The sequence below is a fragment of the Gossypium hirsutum genome, chromosome A11 (genome assembly GCF_007990345.1).
Source record: "Gossypium hirsutum isolate 1008001.06 chromosome A11, Gossypium_hirsutum_v2.1, whole genome shotgun sequence".
NCBI classification, from domain to species: Eukaryota; Viridiplantae; Streptophyta; class Magnoliopsida; order Malvales; family Malvaceae; genus Gossypium; species Gossypium hirsutum.
This window is the reverse complement of record NC_053434.1, coordinates 70070701-70085307: the sequence shown is the minus strand read 5'-3', so window position 1 is coordinate 70085307 and position 14607 is coordinate 70070701.

Below are 14607 nucleotides of genomic sequence, written 5' to 3'. Positions count from 1 at the left end.
CAGATGTCTTTCATGTTTCGATGCTTCGACGCTATAGATCTGATCCATCGCACATAATTAGCCCATCAGAGGTTGAAATTCAAGCCGATATGAGTTATGAAGAAGAACCGATGCGTATCCTAGCTCGTGAAGTGAATGAGTTGAGAAACAAAAGGGTTCCGCTAGTAAAGGTGTTATGGCTCAAACACGGGATCGAGGAAGCTACTGGGAAATCGAGAGCTCGATGAAAGAACGATACCCAAACTTATTTACTGGTAAGATTTTCGGGGACGAAAATTTCTTAAGTGAGGGAGAGTTGTGACAGCCCAAACTTGACCCTAGTCGGGAAGTGGTTTTGGGACCGCTAAACCGAGTCACCGAAATGTTCGAATGTGATATTTATGGTCTAGAATATGTAATTATGAATGTGTGAAAATTTCAAGCTTCGATTTAGTCGATTGCATGTGAGTTTTAGTAAATAGGACTTATGTGAGAAAATTTTGAAATGTGATAGGTCAAAGCATAAGGACCTATTAGTGCATGTTGAAAAAGGGGGGACTTGCATGTCAATTTCCCCCCTCTATTAGTAGTGGCCGGCCATGACAAGCATGGTAGACCAAGTGTGATGGGCAAGAACATGTCATAAACATGTTGAGTTAGTGTGTCATGGGAAGTATGATAAAATAAGGAGCATGGGCATAAAATAATGAAAGGGAATATGATGAAAACAAAAAAAAAGTGTGTGGTTGTTTCCCCCCCCCCCATTGCCGTGAGTTAAAGAAAAGAAAAGAAAAATTTTGTTCATCCTTTTTATCTTCTTTTGGCCGAAAATTCTAAGGAAGGAGGAAGGAGTTCTTGCTTCATGTTTGGTTTGGAAGAGGATTAGGAGGAGGTTTGGCCATACTTGTATCTAGATCAAGGTATGTTTGAGGTTGTGCCATGAGATTCATACATGTTTTTTTAGTTGCTAGCTTGAGTTCTAATTAGCCCATGGTTCAAATCTTTGCTATGTCATGGGGATGATATTCGGCCTAGGTGGATTTTGTATTAATGCCATTGCATGCTAAATATGAAGCTTGTTAATGATGCATGTGATGGTGGATTGATGATTCTTGAATCTTCTTTTTAGCATTTTTGAGTGAGCACATATGTGCATTGGTTACTAGATGGAGAAGAATCGGCTAGCAAGTTGTGTGCTAAGGCCGAATATAATTTTTGTATATTAATGAGTAATGCATGTGTTAAATTGATGGAAAGGGAGAGGATGCTTTACTAGTGTATATATGTGTGTATTAGCCAAGTTTTGAACTTGAAACAAAATGGTGTTTAGTCAATACAAGTGACCATACTTGTAGAATGTATTAAGTGTTGCAATCGGCCCCAACATAGACATGCATATTCGGCCATAGGAAGGAGATTGGTGTTGCATGTATTCGGTCAGAGGCAAGCATATTGATGCTTTTGTCTTGGCTTAGAAAATTCGGCCAAGGGGGAAAATTAGTCAAAATGTTGAGTTTGATTCATGATTCCGTACATATGTGACTTTAATGTCTAATGTATAAATATGGGCTAAGTGCCTTGTGTTCCTCTTTTCGATGCTCAAATGATTAAATCAATTTATTTGTTTAATTAAGCTCAAGAGCAAAGGGGAACTAAATCCGATACAGGGAAGGAAAAAGTGGTCGAATAGCTATCGGAATCGTTCGACAACATCCGAGGTAAGTTCTTGAGTAAAAGAGCTTAAATTATGATTTGATTAGATCATGTTTTAAGCAAATCAAAATCATGCTCTTTGTGTGTGGCTATTGAGCCGAAATTGCAAGAATGATAAGTGTCTTGTGTTTGAGTTTTGCTAACGAAAACGAAATACGAATGTGCCATGATTTATTGTTAAATGTGCATGGTTATTTGAATGATGTCCGGGCTAAGTCCCGAAGGCTTTGTGCTAGGTGACCATATCCGGACTAAGATCCGAAGGCATTTGTACGAGTTACTAAATCCGGACTAAGATCCGAAGGCATTTGTACGAGTTACTAAATCCGGACTAAGATCCGAAGGCATTTGTGCGAGTTACTAAATCCGGGTTAAGTCAATGCGAGTTACTAAATCCGGGTTAAGTCCCGAAGGCATTTGTGCGAGTTACTAAATCCGGGTTAAGTCCCGAAGGCATTTGTGCGAGTTATTATAACCGGGCTATGTCCCGAAGGCATTTGAACGAGTAGCTATATCCGGTTAAATTCCGAAGGTACGTGATTTGGGAATGAATGATCTTGCTGTAAAAATTTCAGTTAATACGCTTGAAACATCCCAACATTGAGGTATGTTTCGTATGTGCTTTGAATTAGTTGAGCCCTTACAAATAAGTATTCGCTCAGTTGATAAATGAGCTACCGGCCTTTGGCTAAGTTGATCTTTGTGTATGAATAAAAGGGTTGGTAATGTGAAGTAAGTATTATATTGAAAAATTGTGCATATGAAATTATCCGTTTAGCTACATGAATGCTATACTTTTGTTGTGCTGGAATCCCTTGCTCAAAACTTACTAAGCATAAATTGCTTACTCCGTCTCCTTGATTCTCTGTTTTATAGATTTTGGTTCTCCGGCTATCGGACTCGGGATTTTGAAGTCGAAGTCGCCCACACTATCAAAGCCCCCCCCTTTTGGTACAATTTTGGTTGAACTTCGAAGTGGCATGTATAGGACTACCCTTTTTGTTGGGGGTCATGGACCCTTTGGACTTGTATAATTTTGGATAGCCATGCGAAAATGGCTTATATATGTTTGAGTATAATGTTATAATCATTTGGTATCGATATGGTTATTGAGAGGTGTGGATATGCTTAACAAGGATTGGCCATGGGAATGGTTAATCACTATCATAAATTGTGCTATTGATGCTAAAAGGGCTAGTTGAATCATGGAAACTATGAAATAGGTAAAGTCTACCTTAAAGGCAGATGCTGACAGCAGCAGTGATGTAGATTTGGAAAATCACTAAAAATAGTAGGAATGGAATTAAATAGTGAATAAATTATGTAAACGAACCTTGATGAATCTATTTTCATAGGAAAGTAACGAAACGATCATATGGACAGTATGTTAAGAGATATTCAGGTTCTCGTAAGACAGGGCCAGAACGTTTTCTGGATTCCCTGTTTCGAATTTGGAAATTCATTATAAATTAACCAGAGATAATTAGGAGTCATGCCATATATGTATAGATTTATCTTTGAGTCTAGTTTCTATAGAAACAAACGACATCAGTACTGAAGCCCTGTACAGGGAGATATTCAAGTCGTAATGCGCAAAGGTCAGTGTAGTCAATCCCTGTAACATGGGAGACTTTGACTAATAAACTGTACTAATTGGCACAACCAAAAATTCTAGAAAAAAATATGTAGATGGTCATGTGAGTCTAGTTTTAGGGAAAATTTACAGAACTGGATTCTGAGTTTCTGAACTCAAGATTTGATTTTTAGAGCGACTAGTACGCAGATTGGCAGTGTCTGGGAAATTTGTTTATAAGTGGTTAAAGTCTGTTAACACCTCGTGTTCGACTCCGGTGACAGTCTCGGGTTCGGGGTGTTACATTGCCCAATAATATCCAAAATCATATTCAGCCTTAGTACACAACTTGTTAGCCGATCTTTCTCCATTTAGCAACTAATGCACATATGTGCTCATTTGTTAGACTCTACTTCACCTAACTACCATTTTTTCTTCCATCCAAATAACATGAACAACACCATTTCTTGAACATTTTCTCTTAACCGATTACTCATGTTACCAACAAGATTCAAAATTTGGACATGGGCTAACTAAGGGACTTAGTAACTAGCTTAATATATTCAACAATTTCAAAAGCTACCATGAATTACATACCTTATTTATACATAAATTTTCAAGGATTTCAAAGTACTTTCCTCTTCCTAAACATCAACCAAGCTGAACATGAAACAAGAGAATTCTTTTCTTCTCCCACCCTCAAGTCACGGCAAAGGAGGAACAAGGATGAGACAACTTTTGTTTTTTCCTCCCACTCACCTCATGTTTTATTATTCTTAATTCATTATTTTATTTTGTAAACTAAAAATGTTAATAAAAAAATACATATTATCATTAATAGCCCATACCATGGCCGGCCACTACTTATCATAAATGGAAATTTGACATGCAAACCCATCATTTTTACAACATGCATTAATAGATCCTTATAGATTAACCTTTCACATTTCAAAAGTGTCACACATAAGTCCTATTAACTAAATTCACATGCAATCGACTAAATCGAAGCTTAAAACTTTCACACATTCATATTCACATATTTTAGACAATAAATATCATATTCAAATACTTCGGTGACTCGGTTTAGCTGTCCCGAAACCACTTTCCGACTAGGGTCAATATAGGGCTATCACAACTCTCCCCCACTTAAGAAATTTTCGTCCCCGAAAATCTTACCGGTAAATAGGTTTGGGTATCGTTCTTTCATAGAGTTCTCAGTTTCCCAAGTAGCTTCTTCGACCCCGTGTTTGAGCCATAACACCTTTACTAACGGAACCCTTTTGTTTCGCAACTCTTTCACTTCACGAGCTAGGATACGAATCGGTTCCTCTTCATAACTCATATCGGCTTGAATTTCATCCTCGGAGGGATTTATTATGTGCGAAGGATCAGATCTATAACGTCGAAGCATCGAAACATGAAAAACGTTGTGAATCTTTTCAAGTTCAGGGGGTAAAATCAATCTATATGCAACTGGACCAACTCGTTCGGATATTTCATACGGCCCAATGAACCTCGGACTCAATTTGCCCTTACGGCCAAATCTGAGTATCTTTTTCCAAGGTGAAACCTTAAGAAACACTTTATCTCCCACCTGATACTCAATGTCTTTTCGTTTCAAATCCGCGTACGACTTCTGACGATCTGAAGCTGTCTTCAGACTTTCACGAATTATTTTTACTTTCTGCTCAGCATCTTTAATCAAATCAACCCCGAAGATTTTACTTTCCTAAGCTCGGTCCAAAACAACGGTGTACGGCATTTACGACCATACAAAGCCTCGTAAGGTGCCATCTTATGACTTGATTGAAAACTATTGTTGTAAGCGAATTCAATCAAAGGTAAATACTGTTCCCATGAACCGCCAAACTCAAGAATGCAACATCTCAACTTATCCTCGAGTATCTAAATTATCCGCTCGGATTGACCATCAGTCTGGGGATGAAAAGCGGTGCTAAAATGCAACTTGGTACCCAAAGCTTCTTGCAATTTCTTCCAAAATCGCGAGGTAAATCTCGGATCTCTATCCGACACAATAGAAATAGGTACCCCGTGTAATCTTACAATCTGAGAAACATACAATTCAGCTAGTTTATCCAGTGAATAATCCGTACGTACGGGAATAAAATGAGTCGACTTAGTCAGTCTATCAACAACAACCCAAATCGCATCTTTCTTACTTACCGACAATGGCAACCCAGATACAAAATCCATCGTGACTCGATCCCATTTCCATTTAGGTATCCTGATTGGCTGAAGTAAACCTGTAGGCACTTGATGTTCCGCTTTCACTTGTTGACATATTAAACACTTCGAAACAAAATCGAAAATGTCTCGTTTCATACCATGCCACCAAAACTGACGTCTTAGATCGTTGTACATTTTCGTACTCCCCGGGTGAATTGACATTCGACTACAATGAGCTTCGTTCAGAATCATCGAAATGAGTTCTGAATTTCTTGGAACACACAAACGACTTCTGAACCTCAAACAATCGTCATCATCAATTTGAAACTCTAATTCCATATTCGAAACACATTCAGCCCGTTTTACAACCAATTCATCATCGACTTTCTGAGCTTCACGAATTTGATGAATCAACAAGGGTTTGGCCTTTAATTTTGCTACTAACACATTGTCGGATAGAACAGACAAGTATACATTCATCGCTCGTAAAGCAAACAGTGATTTACGACTTAAAGCATCCGCAACCACATTAGCCTTTCCCGGGTGATAGTCAATGACAATCTCATAATCTTTTAACAACTCAAGCCAACGTCTTTGTCGCAGATTCAAATCTCTTTGAGTCATCAAATATTTGAGACTTTTGTGATCCGAAAATACATGGCACCTCTCACCAAATAAGTAATGTCGCCATATTTACAAAGCGAAAACGATGGCAGCTAATTCGAGATCATGGGTTGGATAATTTTTCTCATGTGGCTTCAATTGCCTCGATGCATAAGCTACAACTAGACCTTCTTGCATCAATACACAACCCAACCCAAGTAAGGATGCGTCACTGTAAATGACACACTCTTTGCCTGATTCAGGCTGCACTAGTACTGGAGCTTCAGTCAAATAAGCTTTTAGTTGATCGAAACTTTTCTGACATTTTTCTGTCCATTCAAACTTAACATCTTTCTGAAGTAGTTTCGTCATTAGTGTGGCTATCATCGAGAAACCCTTTACGAACCGTCTGTAGTAACCGGCAAGTCCCAAAAAGCTCCGAACCTCAGTAATATTTCTCGGAGGCTTCCAGTTAAGTATGGCTGAAATTTTGCTCGGATCAACTCGAATACCCGATGCAGATACCACATGACCCAAAAAGCTAACTTCTCTCAACCAGAACTCACATTTACTGAACTTGGCATATAACTGCTTATCCTGTAAAATCTGCAACACTAATCTCAGGTGCTCAGCATGTTCGGTTTCATCTCTTGAATAGACCAAGATGTTATCAATAAACACAACTACAAACCGATCCAAAAATGGTCTGAAGATCCAATTCATCAAATCCATAAATACCGCAGGGGCATTAGTGAGCCCAAACGGCATCACTAAGAACTCGTAGTGACCGTATCTCGTTCTGAAAGGAGTTTTGGGTATATCCGAATCTCGAATTCGCAACTGATAAGAGCCCGATCTCAAATCTATCTTTGAAAACACTGAGGCTCCCTTTAGTTGATCAAACAAATCATCAATACGCGGTAACGGATATTTATTCTTTATTGTCACTTTATTCAGCTGACGATAGTCGATGCACAACCTCATGGTTCCGTCCTTCTTTTTCACAAACAATACTGGTGCACCCCAAGGTGAGAAACTTGGTCGAGCGAAACCTCTATCCGTCAACTCTTGCAACTGAGCTTTCAATTCCTTTAATTCCGTTGGTGCCATATGATACGGAGCTATCGAAATCGGTGTAGTCCCAGGTACAAGTTCGATCCCAAACTCTACCTCCCGAACAGTGGTAACCCTGGTAATTCTTCGGGAAAAACATCCGGATATTCACAAACCACTAGTACCGACTCAAGTTTCTTTCCTGATTCTTCATTATCAAGTACGTATGCAAGATACGCTTCACACCCCTTTCTCACATATTTTTGAGCTAACATTGAGGATAATATTGTTGGCAATCCATTCAAGACAGTAGACTCAACTCGGATTATCTCATTATTTGCACACTTCAAATCAATAGTCTTGCTTTTGCAATTCACAACCGCATCATGCACGGTCAACCAATCCAAACTGAGAATAACATCAAATTCATCAAACGGTAAAAGCATCAAGTCCGCCGGAAAACAGGAACCTCAAATTACTAGGGACATTTCTTACACACCTTATCAACAAGCACATAATGACCCAAGGGATTCGACACTCTAATAATGAACTCAGTAGACTCAACAGGTAAAGTCTTACTGGATGCTAAAGTCTCACATATATAAGAATGAGTAGAACCAGGGTCAATCAATGCAATCACATTAGTATCAAAGAGAGTGAAAGTACCAGTAATAACATCAGGCGAAGAAGCATCCTCACGTGCACGTATAGCATAAGCTCTGGCAGGAGCACGAGCCTCAAATCTGGTGGTAACATCTCTAGATCCTCTCTGACCGCCACTAGCATTCCCTGCATTTTTAGATGGTCTACCTCGAGCAGTAGTAGCACTTGGTTTCCCACTCTGATTTACATTTTGTTCAGACAGTCTCGGGCAATCCTTGATAAAGTGGTCAGCTGATCCACACTTATAACAGAAGCGGTCACGGAATCTACAACTCCCCGAATGCCATTTACCATAATACTGGCACTCTGTTCTGTCTCGACGATCATTTCCAACACTGGCAACCGAAGTGACTCGTGTACTCACAGGGGGTCGATCACGATCTCGTCTAGAAAAGCCCGAAGTGTCTTTAGATCGGCCTAAAACATCTCTAAATTTCTTCGATGACTGTTGAAAGGGCTTCCACGAAGATCTCTTACGAAACTCCTTTGCTCCCATATCAGCTTTTCTTTTCTCCTTACTGAGCTCTTCGGCTTTGCAAGCTCGCTCGACAAGTACCACAAATTCTCTGATTTCTAAAATGCCAACACACAGTTTTATATCTTCGTTCAGTCCATCTTCGAAACGTTTGCACATTACGGCTTCTGAGGAAATGCATTCTCGAGCGTACCGGCTAAGCCTTACAAACTTTTGTTCATAATCAGTAACCGACATGGAACCTTGTTTAAGTTCAAGAAATTATTTCCGTTTTTGATCAATGAATCTCTGGCTGATATACTTTTTTCGAAACTCAGTTTGGAAAAACTCCCAAGTTACTTGCTCTCTGGGCACAACAGATATCAACGTATTCCACCAATAATAGGCAGAATCTTGTAGCAAGGAGATAGTACACTTAAGGCATTCATCGGGTGTGCAAGATAGTTCATCGAGTACCCGAATAGTGTTGTCCAACTAAAATTCAGCTTGCTCAGCATCATCGCTGTCTGTAGCCTTAAATTCAGTAGCCCCGTGTTTTCGGATTCTGTCAACTGGGGGCTTCTTTAACCTTATTTGGTCAGTTACCGGAGGTATCGCAGGTGCAGGGGTTGTATTGGTCGGGAATGGGGGTTGTGGAACAGCCGTATTAGTTCGAATGTACTGATTGAACCACTCATTCATTACGCTATAAAAAGTCTGTCTAGCTTCATCATTCTGATTACTAGTAATAGGTTGAGAGTCCGCCGGCGCTGTCCCTTGCGCGGGAGCAGGCGCTACAGTCTCAACATCATCAGCTACCACTTGGTTGGGATCGGGATCCATTACTATAAGTAAACACATTTTTAACTGTCAGAAATCACCACACTATCAATAAACACAAAATGGCATGTATAGCTAAACCCGAATGTATTACGGTAGTCCTAGAATCGACTAAACCGTAGCTCTGATACCAATAAAATTGTAACGCCCCGTACCCGAGACCGTTGCCGGAGTCGAACACAACGTGTTAACAGACTTAATTCCTTTATTTACACAGTTCATTTTAAAATTTCCAAACAAGCTGGTTAACTGCATCACAGTCACTTTAAAAGTCATATCTCGAGTTCCTAAACTGGAAAACCGATTCCGTAAATTTTTCCTGAAACTAGATTCATATATCCATCTACAAATTGTTTTCTAGAATTTTTGGTAAGCCAATTAATACAGTTTATTAGTTAAAGTCTCCCCTGTTTCAGGGTTCGACTACTCTGACCTTCATGCATTACAACTTAGATATCTCCCTGTACAGAGCTTCAATACTTATTCCGTTTGTTTCTAATGAAACTAGACTCAAAACGGAATCTATACATATAAAACATGACTTCTAATTGTCTCTGGTTAATTTATGGTAAATTTTCAAAATCAGAACAGGGGATCTAGAAACTGCTCTGGCCCTGTTTCACGAAAACTTAAACATCTCATAAAATACGGCTGATATGGTCGTTTCGTTTCTTTCGTATGAAAATAGACTCATCAAGATTAGATTACATAATTTATTCACTATTTAATTCCATTCCTACTATTTTTAGTGATTTTTCCAACTTACGTCACTACTGCTGTCAGCATCTATTTTAAGGTAAATTTTTACCTATTTCATAATTTTCCATGAATCAAATAGCAAATTGACATACATTATTATCAAGGGCAATCCCGATTAGCCATGACGTACGTAGCACCAATAGGACCATGATTGGCCATTCCAATGGCTAGTCATTACCAAACATTTCCACACCACTTAATAACCATATCACAAGACCATAATGTTATACTTCAAAATATACGAGCCATTTTCGCATGGCTATACGAATACACATTACCAAAGGGTACTTAATTAACAACAAGGGTCAGCCCTATAGATGCCATTTTCAAAATTGAACTAAAAGAGTACCAAAAAGTGGCTTAGATAGTGTGGATGACTTCGACTTTGACACTCCCGAGTCTGATAGTTGACGAACAAAATCTATAAAACAGAGAATCAAAGTAACAGAGTAAGCATTTTAATGCTTAGTAAGTTCAAGTAATGAAATTATTTACAACTAAAGTATAGCGTTCATATGACTAAATAAATAGTTGCATAACGCATATTCCCAAAATCATACTTAATTCACACCTCAACCAGTATATTCATACACAGGGGAATCAAACCTAACTAAGGCCGGAAGTTGTTAATCAATAGAGCGAATACTATCAAAAAGGAATTAACTTTTCTGATGCATATACGAAACATACCTTATCATTTGGATTTTTGAGCGAATTAATTGAAATTATTACATCAAGATCACTCATTTCCAAACCCAAGTACCTTCGGGATTTAGCCGGATATAGCAACTCGCACAAATGCCTTCGGGTCTTAGCCCGGATATAGTCACTAGCACAAAAGCCTTCGGGACTTAGCCCAGATTTAGTCACTAGCACAAATGCCTTCGGGACTTAGCCCGGATTTAGTCACTAGCACAAATGCCTTTGGGACTTAGCCCGGATATAGTCACTAGCATAATTGCCTTCGGGACATAGCCCGGATATCATTCGAATAATCATGCACATATATCAATAAATCATGACACATCCATATTTCATTTTCATTACTAAAGCTCAAACACAAGACACTTATCAAACCTTACCAATTTCGGCTCAATAGCCACATACAAGGAGCATGATTTTGATTGGCTTTGTAACATGATCTCTATACACATTCGGCTACCCGTCACAAGTATAAACTAATCACCTCAATATATAATTCAAGTAGAATCATTATATCACCGTTTATTTGTTATGCTTATATGTCATGACTTAATCAAATCATAAACTAAGTTCCATTACTCAAAGGCTTACCTCGGATATTTGGTACAGTTGCGGAGTGGCTACTCGGTTACTTTCTCTTTTCCCTTATCTGAAATTGCCCCCCTATGCTCTTGAGCTTAAGTTCAACAAATTTTAACTAGTCATTAATCGACTATTCAAGTATTACTTTCAGAATATAATACATATGGATTCGACTTTCACACATATAGATTATAGTAAGCTTTATAAAAATCAATAAATAATTCATTAGCAAATTTTTATTAATGTTTACAATATAATTACAATTTCCCTATAAGCTGACTTCCTGAGCAACAGTCACTAAAGTTTTTATAACTGGAGCTACGAAACTTCAAATCAATTGCCGTAAATTTTTCTTGACAGAAGACTCATTTATCTATTACCCGTAAAATTTTCAAAATTTTTAGTTTATCCCAACAATACCAGATTTTTCTTAAAGTTCACCTTGTTTCACTGTTTGACTAAACTGACTATTCTTCACTATAAATCAAATTTCTCATTGTACAGAATTCAAAATATGTTCTTGTTTATTTCATTTGAAACTAGACTCATTAAGGAGTCTAAGCATATAAATTTTATCTTAGGGACATTTTTGTACAATTTATACTGATTTTTATAAAAATAGAACAGGGAATCTAGATGTCATTTTGACTCAGTCCCACAATACTTCAAATATCTCAAGATCAGTAAATCTTTTGTTTTTATAGTTTCTTTTCTAAGAAACTAGACTCTTCAATCTTTAATGACATAATTTATTCAGCTTCTAACTCAACTCCTACAATTTATGGTGATTTTCCAAAATCACCTTACTGCTGCTGTCCCCAAGCAGATTATTACCAATCAAATACTAACATTTGCATTTCACCTTAATAGCTAGCTTAGCAAACCTTAATTTAACATATAATTGTTCATAACACAATTAAAGCATCCTCTCCATTCCATCAATTCAAAACACATACATTGCCCAATAATATCCAAAATCATATTCGGCCTTAGTACACAACTTGTTAACCGATCTTTCTCCATTTAGCAACTAATGCACATATGTGCTCATTTGTTAGACTCTACTTCACCTAACTACCATTTTTTTTCCATCCAAATAACATGAACAACACTATTTCTTGAACATTTTCTCTTAATCGATTACTCATGTTACCAACAAGATTCAAAATTTGGACATGGGCTAACTAAGGGACTTAGTAACTAGCTTAATACATTCAACAATTTCAAAAGCTACCATGAATTACATACCTTATTTATACATAAATTTTCAAGGATTTCAAAGTACTTACCTCTTTCTAAACATCAACCAAGCTGAACATGAAACAAGAGAATTCTTTTCTTCTCCCACCCTCAAGTCACGGCGAAGGAGGAACAAGGATGAGACAACTTTTGTTTTTTCCTCCCACTCACCTCATGTTTTATTATTCTTAATTCATTATTTTATTTTGTAAACTAAAAATGTTAATAAAAAATACATATTATCATTAATAGCCCATACCATGGCCGGCCACTACTTATCATAAATGGAAATTTGACATGCAAACCCATCATTTTTACAACATGCATTAATAGATCCTTATAGATTAACCTATCACATTTCAAAAGTGTCACACATAAGTCCTATTAACTAAATTCACATGCAATCGACTAAATCGAAGCTTAAAACTTTCACACATTCATATTCACATATTTTAGACAATAAATATCATATTCACATACTTCGATGACCCGGTTTCGCGGTCTCGAAACCACTTTCTGACTAGGGTCAATTTAGGGCTGTCATTTGCAGTGTCTTTGACCGCAACTGACACCACTAGCACTTCTAGGATGCCTCGGAGGTCTACCTCGTGGAATAGGAGCACTCAATTTCGGGGTTACTTCCACCTCTTTATCGGTTTGCCCTGGGCAGTCTCTGAGGAAGTGGTCAAGAGAACCACATCTATAACACGCACCGCTCTTCATCCGGCACTCTCCAAAGTGAAATTTATTGTAGTTTTTACACTTCGTCTTTTGGTCATCTACACTCCCCACACTAGTCACCATCGGGGAGGAAAACTTTTGATTACATCGTTTGGAGCATCTCACTCTACTCGAATATCCTACCGATGAAGTGGAGCGTTCATGTTGGCTCCTTGATTTTTTTATGGGAAATGAGAGCGTCTTACTGCTGGATCTCTTGCTCGCAACTCGAGCTTCTCTCTTAGCTTGCTTCCTTTCCTTATTGAGCTCTTCGGCTTTTTTAGCCCTATCAGCTAATGCAGCAAACTCTCATATCTTAAGGATCCCAATTAACAGCTTAATTTCCTCATTCAAACCTATTTCAAAGCGTTTGCACATTTCTGACTCTGTTTGGACCCATTCAATTGCATACTGACTTATTCTTACAAACTCCCTTTCGTATTCTACTACAGTCTTATTTCCTTGTTTGAGTTCCAAGAACTCCTTCCGTTTCGAGTCTAAAAACCTTTGACTGATGTATTTCTTCTTAAACTCCACTTGGAAAAACTCCTAAGTGATGTTTTCCTTTGGCACCACTAAAGATACAGTCCTCCACCAGTGGTATGCAATATCCTTTAAAAGAGACACGGCACACTTTAAGCACTCCTCAGGTGTGCATGATAATTCATCCAATACTCGTGAAGTATTCTCGAGCCAGAACTCGGTTCGCTCAGCATCATCATCTACCTTAGCTCTAAATTCCTCAGCCCCATACTTTCTAAGCTTGTCTATAGGGGCTTTTCCAATTCTTATAGGTGCCATACCTCATGGCACTTCCTCATCAGGTCGGTTAGGGGACGAGGGAGGTTGTGCTATGTTGGGGCGATTTCTCAAATAATCCCCAAACCACTCATCCATCATGTCAAAGAAAGTGACTTTGGCCTCTTCCTGGCCTTCAGACATAGGCTTTCTACTACTACTAGAAATCACTCTATGTACGAAAGATGGAGCATGGCTCTCAGCTCCCTCGGACTCATCTTATGCTTGATTGGAAGACATTTACTATATTCAAAAACAATTAAACAGTTATGTCACACTATCAACATTCATAGAATGGCATGTATAACAAAACTCAATACACTCTACGGTAGTCCTAGAACCGACTAAATCGTAGCTCTGATACCACTAAATGTAACACCCTTTACCCGTACCCGAGGCTGAGATCAAGAACAAGGCGTTACCAGACATGTACTTGGACCTTTTCGAGAAATACAGGATATAAAATGTCATTTCAATTTGAAACCAATGGACTAACATCTTGGTGACCCTATTATGGGCCAACGAGGCCGAAGTCATAAATTGAAAGGGGTCCGGAACTAAACCGGAACTTAGAAAAATTTTCAAGGAACTTTCTAGGTTAGTGTCTCACATGCCCGTGTGGAGACATAGCACACGCCCGTGTGCTTTGGGACACGCCCGTGTCCCCTACTCGTGCGAAATTAACTGAAATTATTTTTATTTTCGAACTTACAGGGGTTTTTACACGGCCAAGCAGACGCCC